The sequence below is a fragment of the Sapajus apella genome, unplaced genomic scaffold (assembly GCF_009761245.1).
Source record: "Sapajus apella isolate SASKATOON/1434 unplaced genomic scaffold, GSC_monkey_1.0 scaffold49, whole genome shotgun sequence".
NCBI classification, from domain to species: Eukaryota; Metazoa; Chordata; class Mammalia; order Primates; family Cebidae; genus Sapajus; species Sapajus apella.
The window spans coordinates 9,536,012-9,556,036 of record NW_022436989.1 but is presented as its reverse complement, the minus strand read 5'-3'; the positions used below and the strand labels follow the sequence as shown (position 1 = coordinate 9,556,036).

Here is a 20,025-nt window from a genome sequence, read left to right as displayed (position 1 = left end):
TATTTCAGAAATCCAAGTAAACTGGCTTAGAGGATATAGGTGACGTTTTTTGCTTAGCTAGTCAAAAGTACCATTTGTGTTTCCTGTCTCTTGCTTTTTTCTCCCACCTCAGGCATCTTTTCCTCAGCCTGGACCCCTTATTACCCCTTGTTACCTTATGTCTTGTTTTCCTTATTACCTTATTAACTTAAGTAGCTCAACATATACAACTCTATCCAGAAAAGAAGAGGCAGACTTTCTTACTGTAGCTTCTTGCAAAAGAAAAGCAAACCAAAACAACAACAAAAATCTTCTTTTCTTCAAATTCCAAGCAAATGTTTTCTGCTGTATATTGACAAATACCCATTCTTCGGCCAATATCTGTGGTCAAGAGCTTGGATTAATATCATTAGCCTAGTATAATATTTAGGGAAATAATAGCGGCTCTAGCATACAAACTCTTGAATCTTATACATTGAAAGGTGTTATTTTTTGCTTGCAAACTTCAAAATGAATATGACTGATTTTTAGATGGCCTTTCCTCATGATGTGATTCAGGAATGCAGCTTCCATCCATCTTATGCTCCAAAATCTTCAACATGTTTTAAATTGGCCGTAAATGTCTGTACCATTAGAGGGGGAAAAACATAGATGACTGTGTATAATTGGCTTTACAGGCCTCTGGGAAGTTCTTGCTGGTTGATTCTCTGTCATCCCTGGGAGCTCCATATTGTTTATGGCCTGCTTCCTATCCATGCATGTCTGGAGGCCCAAATGACTGTTTGAAGAATCAATATCAAAGGATTTTTTTGTGCTTTCAGTATAATTTTATTGAAATATAGTTGGCTCTTGATCTATGTGCATTTGGTTATTTCCTTGTGTCCACATCCACACACGCATTCTTTTGTAGACATAGTTCTCAAATCTATATGATCCTTTGTTTTTTCTGCTCTAGGCTTCTGCCTCTCAACTCAATGGCACTTCATTTGAAACAATTTGTGGAAATGTAACAGGCTTCATCTGATGTTTGCCACAAAGAAGAGTCAATAGGCCCAAATAAGGAGTCCCTCAATATTTGTTGATATTGGTGTGCCCATATTTATACCTATATCTATATCCATCTATGTCTATTTCATATTTTCCCTTCCTCTGCAGTGCAAGTTCCACAAGGCAGGGATTTTTTGATTATTTATTTTATTGTTGTATCCCTAGAGTCTACTAGACTAGCTTTTCCATAGTAATGGATGCACAGTAAATATTTAGTGAGTGAATGAAGCAATCAATCCTATTCTCTAACTTTTGACAGACAGCTTTTCCTTGCTAAGATAACACACACATATATAACATGATATGTCTACATGGTATGTGTGTATATATGTGTATATATTTTTAGATACATATCTTTACACACCTACACACACACACACACGTACACACACACACAAACATACACAATTGACCCTAAACAATGTTGAGGGTGGGGCACCGACCTCTTGCCTAGTCAAAAATCCACATGTAACTTTTGACTCCCTGCACTAGCTTGAGTATCAATGGCCTACTGCTGGCCAGGAGCCTTATCGATGACATAGTCAATTAGCACATATTGTGTATGTTGTATGCATTTTATACTATATTCTTAAAGTAAGCCAGAGAAAAGAAAATGTTAAAATCATAAAGAGAAAATAAATTTCTTAGTCATTAAGTGGAAATGGGTCATTATAAAGGTCTTGATTCTCATCATCTTCACATTGAGTAGGCTCAGGAGGAAAAAGAAGAAGAGTTCGTCTTGTCTTAAGAATGGCAGAGATGGAAGAAAATCCATATATAAGTGCACTCACTCATTTCAAACCTGTGTTGTTAGAGGGTCAACTGTACATATATAAATGCATACATATACATATTTGTGTGTGTATAAATTTCCCACCCATTGGAAAACCTGCATTTTGTATTTCACACTACCTCAATGTCAACATAGACTGCACTGATCTCATTACCATTAACCTAAAATGATTTTCTTTTTCTTGTTAATGATGCCAGAATCCACTCACTCAAGCAAGAAGTGGCTTTGGAATCATTTTACTCCTTTATCTTCCACAGTATATCAGTAATCAAGTATTGTTGATTCTCTCTCCAGAATACCGCTGGATTATTAATCTTTTCCTCTTTTCTGCTGCCCTCGCTGTAATTGGGATCCTCATCCTCTCTGAAAAATGGTTCTCAGCCTGCCATTTAGGAAGCATTACATCTTTTCTAACTGCAGATCCTCTTTGGTTCTTTGTCCAAAGTGCCTTTCCTAAAGTGAATGTCCTTAGCCTTTGATGAGGTAGAGCCGCATGTTCTTGAACATCCCCCATTCCCTGACCCTTCCAGTGGCACACTTGGAATCTGTGAAGACATTTCTTCATGTTGCAGTCATCCACTACTGCTGTGATTCTCAAATACTGCCATGTCTCCCTAAGGGAGCAAATCACCATACCCTTGAAAACCTGGTAACACTGTATGTGATCAAAAAAAAGTTGGATAGTGGTGGTTCCTCTTCTCCTTCCTTAAGAATTACTGCTTTTTTGGATAAACTGCGCACTTAGTCTAATATGTTAGAAGATGTTATCCATCATCGCTGGTTCATTTGTCATGCTATAGGCAGACGAAAGCCTGCATTTCCTCCAGCATGCCATATACTCTCAGCATACCATGATGCCATGTGAACTGCTGTCTGATCACAGCACCAGCTGGGCATCTAGTGAACTGCCATTCCAGCATGGCTATCTGCAAACAACCATAGTCTCTGTGAAGATGGCCCAGTCCCAGGCTTAATGCAATATTTCTTTTTCAGAAATTAGACCAGTCTATCACAATTTTCAGTATTGTTATATGTTCTTTCTCTGACTAGGCTGAGTGTTTATGAAGACAGAAACTCTTTTACTTGCCTTAGTAATTCCCCCCCCTTACACTGTCAAGCATTGACTTGACTTAGTAAACAAATGACTAAATGAAAACTATTTTTATATCATACTGATCTGCTGTGTTGGCCCACGTAGGGTCACTGCACAAGTAGCTCCCTTATGACTGTGCCAATATACTAACTACAAGGAGTATCCCTTCATCAATATATAATGATTCAATGATCAGTCTTTAGAGCATATAGACTCACCTTCTCAATATGGTGAAGGAAAAACGGCACCATTCTTTGACACATCCCATAGAAATGGGGGCCTATTCCCTTCCCTTGAATGTAGTGTTGGTGTTTGATTGACAGACCAATAGAATATAGTGGAAGTCAGGATATGCTAGTTTCAAGAATCAAATTTAAAATTGGTTAGCTTCTGCTTCCTGTTTATTTAAACACTCTCTCTAGGACCTCCTGAGTTTCCATTTAAGAAGTCCAACTCCCCTGAGACTGTAATGCTGAAGAGGCCAAATGTAGATACTCCTGGTACAGACATAGTGCAGTTTTCCAGCCATCTCTGCCAAGGGATGTGCCTGAAGCTATTCTGGACTCTCCAGACCAGCCGGCTCATCAGCTGGGTATTGTATTAATTAAAATCAAGTGGAGCAGAACCATAGCTCAGCTGAGACTTCCTCAAATTTCATCCAGAAATTGTGAGCTTTAATAAAATGGTTGTTTTCAACCACTGTGTTTTAGAGGTAATTTGTTATACAGATACAGCTAATCAGAAGACTTGATTTATCTCTCCTTTACTATGGCTACGTCGCTTCCAATTTGTTTGCATAGAGTTATTGATGCGGAAAGCAGGACGTATAATGGTTGTAAGAGAGGAATGTATTCTAAGTTGGCCTTTGCAGGAACTTCTGCATTGGAATTCTCAAAGAGGCAGAAAGGCCAGTCAGCCATAGATGAATACTACATTGGGTGTAGTATTCAAAGGAGTTCCAGATCTCTTAACTGTTATTAGGTTTGGTTTGGTTTGGTTTTCAGGAAAATTGTAACAATGCCCTTTCGGTAAGTTTGGCTGAAGGAAGACATTTTGTGTTTTATGTGATACGGATAGAAACAAGAAAGGACAAGGCTGATCAGGTATTTGAGATGAAGAAGACAGAGCCTGTTCTGTTTTGCAGAGTTGATAAATGTTTGTGAATTTATGACTACGTTGAGCAAAGTTGAAAGGATCGAATGATCAAAATCAATCCACAGCTAGGATTAATTTTAATAATTTCTATACCATCTATTGTGTTTGAAATTGTTATGATTGAAAGAGAAACCATAAAAGATAAAATTTATAAAATTACCATGGAATACTTTATCTCTTTCTTCAGTATTATTTCTTTATCAACATTTGCTAACCCAATAAATATAAATGTTCTGGTAGTTTTATAAGATATAAATACACAGTTTTGAGCAAAACAGAATTATTTCTGCCCTTAAGGGACTTATAGCTTAGTGAAGGAGACAGGAATCATACAAGTAAGTGCACATGCGACCATGCACACATAGTACTAACTAAAAGCTAAATTGCTATGAAGCATAAAAAACCCAAATGGAGAATATGTAAGGAGTTGAGTGGACGGGTTATTATGTTGTGAGGTTTTAGAAAGAGCTCTGAGGAAAGTCCTCAAGTTTGGACAGAGACTTAAAGCATGAATAGAATTTAGTCAAATGAAAACTAACATGAATGACCACTCCTTGCATAAGAAACATGTGTGATGATCTGAAGGTGTGAAGCACTTAAGACACTGTAGGAATCTGAAAATGCCCAGAGTGAAGGGAATAGGATGAGGTGAGGAGACAGTTGTTTTGGATGAGGTGGGAGGGCAGGCAGGTATCAGATCTCTTAAGGCCTTGTAGACCATGGCAAGAACACAATTTTTATTGTAAGTGTAGCAGACTCTATTGAAGAATTTTAAGAAGGGGACGCATAAACCCCAGATTTCCTGATCTGTCTGGTAGCTACAAGGAGAATAATTTGGATGAGGGTGAGTTAGCACATATTGTAATATTTATATGAATCACTGGGTAATCTTAAAATTCACTATCTGACTCAGTAGGTCTGTAACAGGGTTCAAGGGTCTGTGTATCTAATAGGTGGCAGGTGATACCAATACTGCTGGTCCTTGAACTGCATTTTACATAAGTGATGCTGGCAGCAGTAGAGAAATTTCCCTGAAGCCTTACCCTTACTGGCTATTGAGACAGAAGCAGCTATTTCTCCCCTAAATATCCTTTCAGTAACCCCCCTGAGTGAGCTGACCTTCTTCATGTTTTCGTTTCCCTATTTTAAGAGAATACTTACATTTTATCAAAAATGAGAGAAATATAATTTTCTTCTCCTAGGCAATATTTTTCTTTTTTTGGTGGGATGGAGAAAATTGCACATCTTTTTGTCTGGTTTTGTTCTCACTGCATTATAATTTTGGAATTGATACTTAAGTGTTTTTCCCTGTTTCCTCCTGTATAAAAATATTCACTTACATTAATTCCCCCAACGTGGGGATCTTTGCTTGGACATTGAAATAGTTAAATTTAAAACCTCTGCAGGATAGATATAATGATTGTATAATTAACATCCCACACAAAACTAATTTCCCATTATGAGAAATTGCTTCCTTAAAACACATGACTTAAGTAACATTATTAAATTAAAATGCATATTATGCAAATGTCAAATATTTGCAAAATATCACTTAAAATAAGCCATCTATCATAAATATAGTTTGATTGTTAAAAAATGTTACCATATTAATAAGTAGCAGTCTACATAGTGGCTAAATGTGTCAGTGTGAAGATTAAATGAAATAAATAATGCTGTGTAACAGCACTAAAAAAGCATCAGTCTCATCATACCTCTGTGTAATTAGATCCTGTTCTCATTACTGTAACAGTTTGAGTCTGTGGTTGTAATTAAAATAATAAATCTAAATGTTATCTTACAGTATTTGTTATAAGTAAAAAGTCACACTAGAGAAAAATATTTACTACAGTTTAAAAATATATTTTAATTATTATTGTATGGTGCTGATTTTGGCAGCTTAGTGGTATTTTCTTTATAAATTAGTCCAGGACTAGTAATTGCAAAGACTGATTTACTCACTGTCAAAAAAAAAAAAAAATTAAATGTCTGCAATAGTTATCCAGAAACTTTGATAAAAAATGCATTTTGCATTTCTTCTCTATTGGCTTTTACTTTTTGCTATGAAATCTAAAAATACTGAAGAAAATCCCTCTGAGCCATCTGTATTTACCTGAAAGAATCAGAGTGGAGTCCTATGTCTGATGTAGTGTAAGGGTGCCTTGCCCCCAAAGATCTCCCACAGTATCTGTTTGAATGCCATAATATCAGTTTCCCTGTGCTATTTAAAATTCCACCATGGACAAACATGTTAATTTTCCTCTTAACACCTAAAGAAGTTCAGGCAAATGGCGGGAAGGAGGAGGTAAGAAAGGATTTGGTAATGAGGAAGAGGGGCAAGGTAGGCCAGGACCCTTGGTGAAGCTCTCTGGGATGCTGGCAGGCAGTGTGATGAATGCTTGGTGCCAGGGAAAGGAAGGCAGGATTCCAGCACATTAGAAGAGACAGGGAGAGGATTCAGTGGTGCCAAAAATTACCTTCTCTTACAATTCAATTTTCCCTAAGACACTCTCCATTCTTATACAGACATTATTCATTTTCAATTATAATGGTTCATCTCTTTTCAGCACAAAACAGCAGGGTCATGGCAGGGCCACGAGATAGAGAGAGGTGGCAGTGGTGGCTTGCCAGTGGCATACCCACAGATATGGGGTACAGGGCAAGAGATGATGTGGGAGGTGTAAAGGCCCCCCCAGCAGTTTGCCTACCAGTGTCTGAGGGTGCAGAGCTCTGTGGTAGGAAACCTGCTGGCCTTGAGCCAAAAGGCAGCCTGTTGGTCTTGATCATGTTAGTTAATGTAGTGAAGATGATGAAGAGAACCAGGTTTAACACGATTAGAGAAGGTATTTATAAACAAGGCTAAAAAGAATCATGAAGTATTGAATTAAAATTGGAAGTATTGATATGAACTCGTTGTTAAAAACATATACCTATAGATATTTAGGTGTGGAATTTTTTTTTTTTTTTTTTTTTTGAGATGGAGTTTCACTCTTGTTGCCCAGGCTGGAGTGCAATGAGGCGATCTGGGATCACCACAACCTCCACCTTCTGGGTTCAAGTGATTCTCCTTCCTCAGTCTCCTGAGTATCTGTGATTACAGGCATGCGCCACTGTGCCCGGTTAATTTTTTGTATTTTAAATAGAGGCGGGGTTTCTCGATGTTGGTCAGACTGGTCTCGAACTCACGACTCAGGTGATCTGCCTGCCTCAGACTCCCAAAGTGCTGGGATTACAGACGTGAACCACCACGCCTGGCCTAGGTATGGAATTATTAAAGATGTATGTATGGATGTGTGTGTAAGTCTGTGCATGGCCATATACACATATTTTCTGGCTCTGTCCACTCAATAGGCCTAGAAGCATTGACACTGTGGAAGCAATGAGCACCATAAACACATAGCACATCGTACACTAAAAGAACCTGGGCTCTTTGGAGAAATTGTTGATTAGTTGACTAGGGCATGGAAAATTCAAAGTAAGCGTGGAATATCTTATTGTGCTAGAAAGTAAGAAAATGCTGAAAAAAATGATAGAAACATGTCATGACATGTGAGCCACTGTGAAGGCCCCCACTGGCTAAATTTGGGACAACTGGAATCTCAAAATAGGTAATCGTAGTGATGGAATATAATCTATTGAATAAAATAGAAATCTATAGGCCTATACTGACGTAACTAAATGAATGAATAAATAAATACTTGGGGAAAAAGAAAAGCTCTTTCTTATGGTGGAATGCTACCAATAAATGAAAAAAAGAAATGTCGAAATAGAAAAACACCATTTGCCCACCATCATTGTAGTAATTGACTCAGGCTGAAGTGCAGTGGCATGACCTTGGCTCACCGCAACCTCCACCTCCCTGGTTCAAGTGATTCGCCTGCGTCAGTCTCCCCGGTAGCTGGGATCATAGGCATTTACCACCATGCTTTGGCTAATTCTAATTTGTGTGTGTGTGTGTGTGTGTGTGTGTGTGTGTGTGTGTGTGTGTTTAGTAGAGATGTGGTTTTGCCATGTTAGCCAGCCTGGTCTTGAACTCCTGACGTCAGGCGATCCACCCACCTCGGCCTCCCAAAGTGCTGAGATTTGAGATTACAGGTATGAGCCACTGTGACCGGCCTCTATGTGTACTCCTGAATGGCATCCTGGAACCAGACAGAATAAAAAGGGTCTCACCAGAAGAGTTGGTGAAATTTGAATGGCCTTTATGGATTGAAAGGCAGTGTGGCATCAATGATGATTTCTTAACTTTGGGAGTTGTCTGGTGAGGGTGATGGGATGTCAGGACTACAACTTGCTCAAATTATTTTCTAAAAATGCTAGTGGCACACAATGTACCCATATAACAAACCTGCTCGTGTAGTCCCTGAACCTAAAATAAACGTTGAAAGAAAGAAAAAAAAGTTTGTAATAATGGACACGCGCATGCATACGCGCGCGCACACACACACACACACACACACACAGTATTGTGCAAAAGAAGAGAGTTAATGCCTGGGAAATTCTTTGTACAATCTATTTAAAACATGTTGTTGACTGAGACTTACATGTGCAATTGTGACTTGAAAATCAAACTTAGGATCAATAGTCATTACTGCATTTCAGCACAATGTGTATGTATTTTTGTAAGCGTTTGCACTATTCTCTGGAATGGCTTTCCTTATTTCCGACTCAACTTTTAAATCGGATTTGAAGACTTCTTGACAATGTGACTGTATTTCTTGAAGTTGTGATCCATCAGACTCTGGCCTTTCCCAGCCATACACAGGCCAAAGTGTGTGAAGTTATTTCTGTGAACTTGTGATGGTATATTCCTGACTTCCGGCTGGTAATCGCTGCATTACAGCTGTAAAAGACTTGCTGGGGTTGAAATTGAATGTTGAAGCTGGAAGAAAACTTATAAGATGTTGCAATCTAACCCCTTCATTTTTTGCTGAGCGTAGTGGGCCTCAGAGAGGTCAAATAATTATCTTAACACAGGCATATCTTGTTTTATTGCTCTTTATTGCACCTTGCAGCTACTGTGTTTTTTACACATTGAAGGTTTCTGGCAACCCTGCATCCAGCAAGTCTGTTGGAGCCATTTCTTTTTCAAATAGCACGTCCTCTCTGTCTTCGTGAAACATTTTGTTAATTTTCATAATATTTCGAACTTTCAAAAAAGTATTCTTATACCAATGATGTGGATTTGTGATCTGTGATGTTACTATTGGAATTGTTTTAGGGTACCAGGAACCACACTCAAGATGGCAAACTTAATTGGTAAATGTTATACATGCTCCGACTGCTCCTCCAATCCATTCCCCGTCTCTCTCACTTTCCTTAGGCCTCCCTGTTCCCTGAGACACAACAATAGTCAAATTAGGCCAGTTAATCATCCTACAGTGGCCTCTAAGTGTTCAAGCCAAAGGAAGAGTCACACATCTCTCATTTTAAATCTAAAGCTAGAAGTGATTAAATTTAGTGAGGAAGGCATGTCAAAAGTACAGACAGGCTGAAAACTAGGCCTCTTGAGTTAAATGGTTAGCAAAGTGGTGAATGCAAAGGAAAAGTTCCTGCAGGAAATTGAACATGCTACTCCAGCAAACACACAGATGATAAGAAAGCAAAAGAGCCTTATTGCTGACATGAAGAAAGTTTTAGTGGTCTTAATACAAGATTAAATCTGCGGCTACATTTCCTTAAGCCAAAGCCTAATCCAGAGCAAAGCCCTGCTGCTCTTCAATTACATAAAGGCTGAGAGAGTTAAGAACGCTTCAGAAGAAAAGTTTGAAACTTGCAGAGGTTGATTAATAAATGAAGATAGAAGCTTCTTTAGAGAAAGAAGCTGTAACATAAATGTGCAAGGTGAAACAGCAAATGCTGATGGAGAAGCTGCAGCAAACTATCCAGAAGATCTAGATAAAAGAATTAATGAAAGTGGCTATGCTAAGAGACACATTTTCCATGGAGATGCAACAGTCTTCTATTTTAGGGTGCCATCTAGGACTTTCATAACTAGAGAGGAAGTCAGTGCCTGGCTTCAAAGCTTCAAAGGACAGGCCAACTTTCTCTTTAGGGGGTGCTGCAGCTGGCGACTTTAACTTGAAGCCAATACTCATTTTTCTGAAAATGCTAAGGACCTTAGGAATTATGCTAAATACTCTGTCTTTGCTCTATCAATGGAACAACACATCCTGGATTATATCACATCTGTTTATTGCAGAGTTTACTGAATAATTTTAGCCCACTGTTAAGACCTACTACTCAGAAAAAAGGATTTCTTTCAAAATGTTGCTGCTAATTGACAGCGTATCTAGTCACCCAAGAGCTGCCATGGACATGTACAAAGAAATTAATGTTGTTTTCATGGCTGCCAGCACTACATCTATTCTGTAGCCCATGAGTTCAGGAGTAATTTTGACTTTCAAATCTTATTCTTTAAGAAATATATTTCATATGGCTATAGCTGCCGTGGATAGCACTTTTTCTAATGAATCTGGGCAAAGCAAATTGAAAACCTACTGGATTTGAGACCAGCCAGCCTGGTCAACAGAGTGAGACCTGGTCTCCACAGAAAAGATAAATAAAAGAAACTTAGCCAAGTGTAGTGGAAAGGAGTCACCATTCCAGATACTGTTAAGAACATTTGGGATTCATAGGAGAAAGTCAAAATATCAACACTAACAGGAGTTTGGAAGAAGTTGACTCCAACCCACATGGATGACTGAGGAGTTCAAGACTTCAGTGGGAGAAGTAACTGCAGATGTGGTACAGTAACAAGAGAGCTAGAATTAGTAGAACCTGAAAATGTGACTGAATTGCTGCAATCTCATAATACAACTTAAACAGATGAGTTGTTTCTCTTGGATAAGCAAAAACAAAAGTGGTTTCTTGAGACAGAATCTACTTCTGGTGAAGAAGCCGAGAACATTGTTGAAATGACCACAAAGGCTTTAGGATACTACATAAAATAACTTGAGGAGGCAGCAGCAGGGTTTGAGAGGACTAACTGCAATTCTGAAAGAAGTCCTACTCTGGTGAAATGCTATCCAACAGCGTCATATGCTACAGAGAAATCTTTATGAAAGGTAGAGTCAATCGCTGTGGAAAACTTCATTTTTGTCTTATTTTAAAAGTTGCCACAGTCACCCTAAACTTCAGCAAATACCACCCTGATTAGACAGTAGCCATCAACATTGAGACAAAACCCTCTATCAGAAAAAATATTACAACTCACTGAAGGCTGAGATGATTATGAGCATTTTTTTATTGTACTTTACGTTCTGGGGTACATATGCAGATCATGCAGGATTGTTGCATAGGTACATACACAGCAATGTGGTTTGCTGCCTCCATCCCCCAGTTACCTATATCTGGCATTTCTCCCCATGTTATCCCTCCCCAACCTCCCCATCCCCCACTGTCCCTCCCTTAGCACCCCCCAACGACACCAGTGTATGATGCTCCCCTCCCTGTGTCCATGTGTTCTCATTGTTCCACACCCACCTATGGGTGAGAACATGTGGTGTTTGATTTTCTGTTCTTGTGTCAGTTTGCTGAGAATGACGGTTTCCAGATTCATCCATGTCCCTACAAAGAAGATGAACTCATCGTTTTTTATGGCTGCATAGTATATGTATATTTGTATACATATATGTGTGTATATATGCCACATGGTGTATATGTACCACATTTTCCTTGTCCAGTCTATCATCGATGGGCATTTGGGTTGGTTCCAGGTCTTTGCTACTGTAAACAGTGCTGCAGTGAACATACATGTGCATGTGTCTTTTATAAAGATAACAGAACAATTTATAATCCTTTTGGTATATACCCAGTAATGGGATTGCTGGGTCAAACGGAATTTCTATTTCTTGGTCCTTGAAGAATTGCCACACTATCTTCTGCAATGGTTGAACTAATTTACAATCCCACCAACAGTGTAAAAGTGTTCCTATTTCTCCACATCCTCTAAAGCATCTGTTGTCTCCTGATTTTTTAATGATCGCCATTCTAACTGGCGTGAGGTGGTATTTCAATGTGGTTTTGATTTGCATTTCTTTAATGATCAGTGATGTTGAACATTTTGCATATGTTTCTTGGCCTCATATATGCCTTCTTTTGAAAAGTGTCTGTTTATATCCTTCACCCACTTTTGAATGGGTTTGTTTTTTTCTTGTAAATCTGTTTTGGTTCTTTGTAGATTCTGGATATTAGCCCTTTGTCAGATGGGTAGATTGCGAAAAATTTTCCCCATTCTGTTGGTTGCTTGTTCACTATAATGATTGTTTCTTTTGCTGTACAGAAGCTCTGGAGTTTACTTAGATCTCATTTGTCTATTTTGGCTTTTGTTGCTGATGCTTTTGGTGTTTTAGTCATGAAGTCCTTGCCTATGCCTATGTCCTGAATGGTTTTGCCTAGGTTTTCTTTTAGGGTTTTTATGGTGTTACATCTTATGTTTAAGTCTTTAATCCATCTGGAGTTAATTTTAGTGTAAGGTGTCAAGAAGGGGTCCAGTTTCTGCTTTCTGTACATGGCTAGCCAGTTTTCCCAATTCTTTTAGCAATAAAGTAGTTTTTAAAATATATACATTGTGTTTTGCCCCGGGAAGACGTACTGCACATTTAATAGACTATATTCTAGTATAAACCTGCCTTTTCTATGCACTGGGTAATCAACAAATTTGTGTGACCTGCTTCATTGTGCTATTTGCTGTATTGTGGCAGTTTGGAACTGAATCCACAATATCTCCGAAGTTTGCGTATATGTAACTAGTGGTAGAATCATTACAGGTACCCTGATCTCTGACTTTCAGTCCAGTGCTCTGCAACAGCTGCTATATAGTAATCCTGTTTTTGGTTCATATCTTCATAATATAATTAGGTGCACAATGTAAGTTCCACATGGTCAGGGATTTTTGTTTTGTATGCCATGTACACAGAACATTGTATGGCACATAATATGTGCACAATAAATATTTATGAGTTTATAAATCAGGTTTATTTCACATACTCATGTCTAAACCAATCACTGACAAAGAAAACATAATTGCCCTGATTGATCTAGACAACTTATTCTCAAAGTGAGGTTTCCAGATTAGCAGCATCAGCATTACTTGGGAACTGGTTAGAAGCGTCCATTCTTTTGCCCCACCAGACACCTACTGAATCAGAACCTTTGGGTTTGGGGCTCAACTATGTGTGTTTTAATGGGTTATCTGGACAATTTTGATGTAGGCTGAAAGCACTGGTTTCAGATCTGCCCCAACAGCAATGTGAGCAAAACCAGGAGCAATGGGGTAGGCATCAGCAATGAGTGCCACTAGTATTTCCATATTTTAAAATTTGTTGCTAAGGATGATACTCTATTATAAGGCAGAGAGTCATGCTCCATGAAAAAAGAGCTGAGAAACATCTTTCAAGGTTAGGGCTGTAAGGAGGGACCTTGGCTGCTCCTACTGCAGTGGTTGCTGTAGGAGAATAGCTGGTGCTGAAACCTGTCAGCACTTCTCGCTCCCTCATTCAAAGTTTATCACACACACTGTGGAGTGCCTAGCCTCTGCTTTGACCCCATCAGGAGAGAAGGTCCATTGCATCCCTGAATTAATCATTTCATATAGCTGAGCCCATTTTCTCATTTGTAAAACAAAATGTTTGGATTAGATTATTTTGCTTTTCTCGAAGTGTTTCTATTTTGACTGGTATCACTTAACGACAATATGGAGAGGAGGTTGAGTGTAAGCACTCCTATTTGAACTCGACTCTACATTTTAATCAGAGATGGGGGACACAGCCCAGGCTTTCTGTTGGAATACAGATAGCTGTTATGAGTTTGTTTGAATCTATTCTTTCAATAAAACAATAGGTCTTGAGAGTTTGTCATTGTAAGTCATTTTGCTATCTGAAGACATTACATAAAAGAGTCTGCTCTCCTGAAGGAACACCTAGTCTAAAAGTAAATTTTATAAGTAAATTGAAGTGTGATAAGAGGATAAAATTAATATTATTAGCAAAAAGGACAAAGCAAACATAAATGGAAGTTACGCTACAAGGAAGGTATGTCACTTGAATGTTGTTTGTTAAGGAATGTTAATAATAATATACATGCTTGATATTTGAACATTAGGGATAATTCAGTGAAGGCAGAAAGTTGCTAAATTTTATTCTAAAATCAGAATGACTTCAAATAGTATTGCAATTAATGTTCACTCTTTCTGATGCTCCAATTAATTGATTTAAAAGATTCCCACTGTTTCTCTTATTCTACTAATAGGAACAAACTAACACTGATAAATGGACTTTATGCAAACAAGCAACTTTAAATCACTATAATGGTTGTGCTTATTACGGAAAAGTCAAAGGGCAGGAGGCTCAGAACAGGACAATGTCAGTGGTGTCTCCTTGCTCTCCAGGTACAATATTGCAAGAGTGCTGGGTTTGGGTCACTCACACAGAAAGTTGTCAGGCTGTTTCCTGTGGTATGGTGAATTGCACCATTAATCACATGTTTAAGCATATTTTCATCAAATGTGTCTTTTTCTTGCTTTTATTTATTCAGCAATACTGAGAAGTAGTCACTTAAAAAAAAAAAAAAAAGGTGTAGCCCAGGCATGGTGGCTCACACCTAATCCCAGCACTTTAGGAGGCCAAGAGTGGTGGATCATGAGGTCAAGAGATTGAGACCATCCTGGCCAACATGGTGAAACCTTGTCTCTACTAAAAATACAAAAAATTAGCCGGGCATGGTGGTGCGTGCCTGTAGTCCCAGCTACTCGGGAGGCTGAGGCAGGAGAATTGCTTGTAATTGGGAAAAAGGAAGTTACAGTGAATGGGATAAACCAAACAAAAAAAATTTTTAATAGAAATTATTTAACCGTATCATGAATGGACATCCAGGTAAAATACCTAGTTTATTTGATCTCAGATGGAAGTATATCAGTTTATTGTGGTAATGTTCAGTGATAAGAAATATGAGGGGTTATTAGTAAAATCAGGGGAATTAATGGGATATCTTTGGAGAGCCAAACACTGTGCTATACTCAGATAAAGTGTTAAGGGTTCTTTCAGGAAAATAACTGTGGACCGTTGCCAAAAGTATGTTCATTGGCACAGCTTGTGTGTTGCTTCAAGGGACACTGCTTGTGAAAAACAAGAGACACCAAAGGCAAATGGTTAGAAAGTAAACCCTCCACTTCCGTAGAATACAATTCCCATTCTTCATTCCTTTGTGAAAGTTTGCCGCATGATTCTGACTCCAATATCCAAGAGGCTAGGCTGCTGGGCTGCTATGGGGAGCAGGTCCCAAGGTTAGGACTTCTGGGGTGACTGGAGTTGGCAGGAATGTCTCCGGAATGCTTGTGACACCTGAAGCTGACTTTACGTCTTCCCATTTAGACCAGTTGTTTGATCCCATGTGGAAGGCTTTCTTTATTCTTTTCGATTTAAAAAAGTTCTGTACCTTCCTAATGGATCCCGGTGTGTTATATAAGGATCTAGGGAGACTTTGTAGGAAAGATCCTGTGCCAGTCCTCCAAGGCAGAAGAAACTATGTTCACATGAAATTCTGATGCACACCCACATACATACACACATGCACATGCACTCATATGCCCTCCTGGTGAACGCTCCTTGCAAATGCCCGAGCACTTGCTGGTCCTTACTGACCTGTTGGACAATGTTTACTGAATACTCTATCAGGGACAAAAAGTATTGATGACATCACTAAGAGACTGAAAGTAAGTCTCTTATAATTACTTCAAAAGAATCAGGCTACAGTAACCATAAAGCCATTTATTAACATAGCGAGATTGAGAATACATTTTTAATTCCAATTGTAATGATATTTTGTCTAGAGGACATTGATTCTGTTTCACCGTGCTGCTTCTGTAAATGGAAGGAAAACAAAATCATGATTCAAATTACTAATATGATGAAAAATCATTTGTATTTCTGTTTACTACTTAGACTGACACCTGGTGCATAAGATAACCACATATTATTTAGAAGGGTTCTGCCCAGAGGGGGAGGGCGAAATCCTCATTAACCATCTGTCAAGCGTTTAAATTATAAAGTTGTGGGGGGCACAATTTAATTTTACTAATAATGCAGGACCTACTTTAGCTAAGATAAGTAACAAATTTTTTTAACATGGAAAAGAGCTGTGAATTTGTTACCGAAAGGCTTTTTGAAAGGCTTATAGTTATAGGTAGTTCAAAAATGTTGACAAGGGAGGTTGGCATAACTGAACATTTGAGACCTGTCAAAGTTAACAGATTCAGAGCATGACATGCTGGGACTAAAAGGAGGTGAAATGTCTTCAATGAATGTGTTATCTTTTTTTTTCTCTGTATCAGTTGACTGGGCTTTTCACAGGGTGAAAATAAGTATGCTGTGTGTAGCCTGTCACAGTCTGATGCCTCACATTGAATGTGATTTGGGTATTATATTTGAAACTTTCCCAACAACTCCTTTTATTCTTTATCCTAAGTGTGCTGGATATTGACAGCAGGCCTTAGAGACCCAACCTGAGCTTCAGAGTTGAAGTTCTCCCCTCCAGGAAGAACTTTTGGGAGATTAATCAACTAGGGTTCTTACAAGAGGCACAGGACACATGGAGATCAAATTCTGAAGAAAATTTAATGAAGGATGATTTACAGAGGCATGTGCAGGACTTAGGAAATGAATAGGAGGTGCTGAAGTGTTCAGACTAGTAAGTGTGGAAACTAAGAAGCCTTTTCACTCCTAAGACCCCATGAGGTGGAAGCCGGAAGTGGAGAAGGGGCTGCCCTGCTAGGAAGTGAGTCATAGGGATACAGCATTTTCCAGACCGTGATGCCAGAATAGGGAAAGAGCTGAGGGAAAAAACGCAGACTCTGTGTTTGCCACCTTCTAGTCTCTTGCTGACTTAGAAGCAAGAAGGCAAGGTAATCTGGGTGATCAAATCCAAAGAGGTGTCCCAAGAACATGGTGGGAAGAGAACTGTAGAGAACACAGAGAGGTGATGTGCAAAAGAAGGATGAAGAGTATATTAGCCTGTTCTCATGCTGCTGATAAATACATACCCAAGACTGGTAATTTACTAAGGAAAGAGGTATAATTGACTGACGGTTCCACAAAATGGGGAGTCCTCACAATCATGGTGGAAAGTGAAGGAAGAGCAAAGTCACTTCTTACGTGGTGGCAGGCAAAGAGCTTGTACAGCAGAGCTCCCCTTTATAAAACCATCCCATCTTGTGAGACTTACTGACTATCAAGAGAACAGCACAGGGCCAGGCACGGTGGCTCATGCCTGTAATCCCAGCACTTTGGGATGCCAAGGTGGGCGGATAACTTGTGGACAGGAGTTCAAGACCAGCCTGGCCAACATGGCAAAACCCCATCTCTACCGAAAAATGCACAAAGTTAGCTGGACATGGTAGCAGGTACCTGTAGTCCCAGATACTTTGGAGGCTGAGGCCCAAGAATTGCTTGAACCCTGGAGGTGGAGGTTGCAATGAGCCAAGATTGCAGCACTGCATTCCAGCCTTGATAACAGAGCAAGACTCTGTCTCAAAAAAAAAAAAAGAGAGAGAGAGAGAGAACAGTATGGGAAAGACCTACCTCCATGATTCAATTACCTCCCACCAGATTCCTCCCACAACACTTGGGAATTATGGGAGCTATAATTCAAGATGAGATTTGGATAAGGACACAGCCAAACCATATCAATATGCACAGTGGATATGATTAAATGAAAGATAAAATGGCATAAACAATTCGGCCCCCTTCCTGATGTTATCCTGAAGAAATAAGTGATATAGTTTGGATACTTGTCTCCTCAAAATCATATGTTGAAATGTAATTCCAATGTTGGAGGTGGGGCCTGGTGGGAGATATTTGCACCATGAGGGTGGATCCTTCAAGAAAGGCTTGGTATCCTTCCAGCCCTAATGAGTTTATGCAAGATCTGGTTGTTTACAAAGGAGCCTGGCACCTCCCATGCTCTCTTGCTCTCTCTCTCTCTTGTCACTGCTCTCTCCTCGTGATGTGCCTGCTCTCCCTTCACCTTCTGCCATTATAATAAGCTTCCTGAGTCCCTCACCAGGAGCAGATGCTAGTGTCCTGATACCTGTCCAGCTTGCAGAACCATGAACCAATTAAACCTCTTTTCTTTATACATTATCCAGTCTCCGGCATTTCTTGATAGGAACACACAAATGTACTAACACAGAAAATTGGTTCTGAAGAGTAGAACATCGCTACAAAGAAACCCAAAATGTAGACGTGGCTTTGGAACTGGGTAACGGGCAGAGGTTGGAAAAGTTTGGAGGGCTCAAAAGGAGACTGGAACATAAGGGAACGTTTAGGACTTCATGGAGGCTTGTTAAACGATTATGACCAAAATGCTAATGGAAATATGGACAGTGAAAGCTACGCTGATGAGATTTCAGATGGAAATTAAAAAGTTATTGAGAACTAGAGCAAAGGTCTTGGCTGCATTATATCCATGCCTTAGGGATCTGAGGAAGTTTGGACTTAAGAATAATAACTTATGGTATCGGTTGGAAGAAATTTCTAAGCAGCAAAGTGTTCAAGAGGTGGTGTAGCTGCTTCTAACAACCTATGATCAGACATGGAGCAAAAAAATGAAGTTGAAACTTAAGTTATTTAGTGTCATGTTTAAATTTGGCTCAGGCCACTGCAAGCCATAAGCCTTGGCAACTCCCAAGAGGTGTGAAGCCTGTGGCTGAATGAAATGCAAACGTGAAGGAGGCTTAGCAGCCTCCACTTAGGTTTCCAAAGATACGTAGGAAAGCCTGCATGTTCAGACAGAACCTTCTGCAGGAGCAGAGCCCTCACAGAGACCCTCTATTAGGGCAGTGCCAAGAGGAAGTGTGGGGTTGGAGCCCCCACACAGATACCTCACTAGGGCACTGCCTACTGGAACTGTAGGCAGTTCCTTCTCCAGACTCCAGAATGTTAGATCCATCAGCAGATTGCACCCTGCATCCAAAAAAGCTGCAGGCCCTCAACAACAGCCCATGAGAGCAGTCACAGGGGCTGCACCCTGCAAAGCCACAGGGGTAAAGCTACCCAAGTCCTTGGGAGCCCACTCCTTATACCAGTGTACCCTGGATGTGGGACATGGAGTCCAGGATTACTTTGAGATTTAATGTCTGCCATGCTGAATTTTGGACTTGTGTGGGGCCTACTACTCCTTTCTTTTGGCTGATTTCTCCCTCTTGAAATGGGAATGTCTACCCAACACCTGTACCACCATTGTATCTTAGAAGTAAATAATTTGTTTTGGTTTTATAGGTTAATTGGTAGAAGAAATGTACCTTGAGCCTTGGATGAGACTTTGGCCTTTGGACTTTTGAGTGATGCTGGAATGAGTTAAGACTTTTGAGGCCTATTAGAAAGAGATTATTGTATTTATGCAATGTATTTTTACAAATGTTTGCAATGTTTTTGCAATGTTCTTCTCATGAGAAGAAAATGAGATTTTGGGGGATGAGGGATGGAGTAATATAATTTGGTAGCTGTTTTTTCCTCTCCAAATCTTACATTGAAATGTGATTCCCAGCGTTGGAGGTGGGGCTTGGTGGGAGATGTTTGGATTGTGAAGGTGGATCCCTCACAAATGGCTGGGTACCCTCTCTGCCCTAATGAGTTCATGCAAGATCTGGCTGTTTAAAAAGGACACTGGTGGCTGGGCATGGTGGCTCACACCTGTAATCCCAGCACTTTGGGAGGCTGAGGTGGGTGGATCACCAGGTCAGAAGTTCAAGGCCATCCTGGCCAAGATGGTGAAACCCCACCTTTACTAAAAATACAAAAATTAGCTGAGTATAGTGGCAGGATCCTGTAATCCCAGCTATTTGGGAGGCTGAGGCAAAAGAATAGCTTGACCCTGGGAGATGGAGGTTGCAGTGAGCCAAGATCGCACCACTGCACTTCATCCTGGGCAATAGAGTGAGACTCCATCTCAAAAAAAAAAAAGG

At 39.7% G+C, this 20,025-nt stretch overlaps 1 long non-coding RNA gene across 1 annotated transcript; it reads left to right on the top strand.

The window, feature by feature from the left end:
• Positions 1-1,528: 1,528 nt before the first annotated feature.
• On the top strand, positions 1,529-18,517 carry LOC116526177. Its single transcript, XR_004258002.1, has 3 exons — positions 1,529-1,767; positions 5,824-5,826; positions 18,508-18,517. It is a non-coding gene; the product is annotated as an uncharacterized LOC116526177 (long non-coding RNA).
• Positions 18,518-20,025: the final 1,508 nt, after the last annotated feature.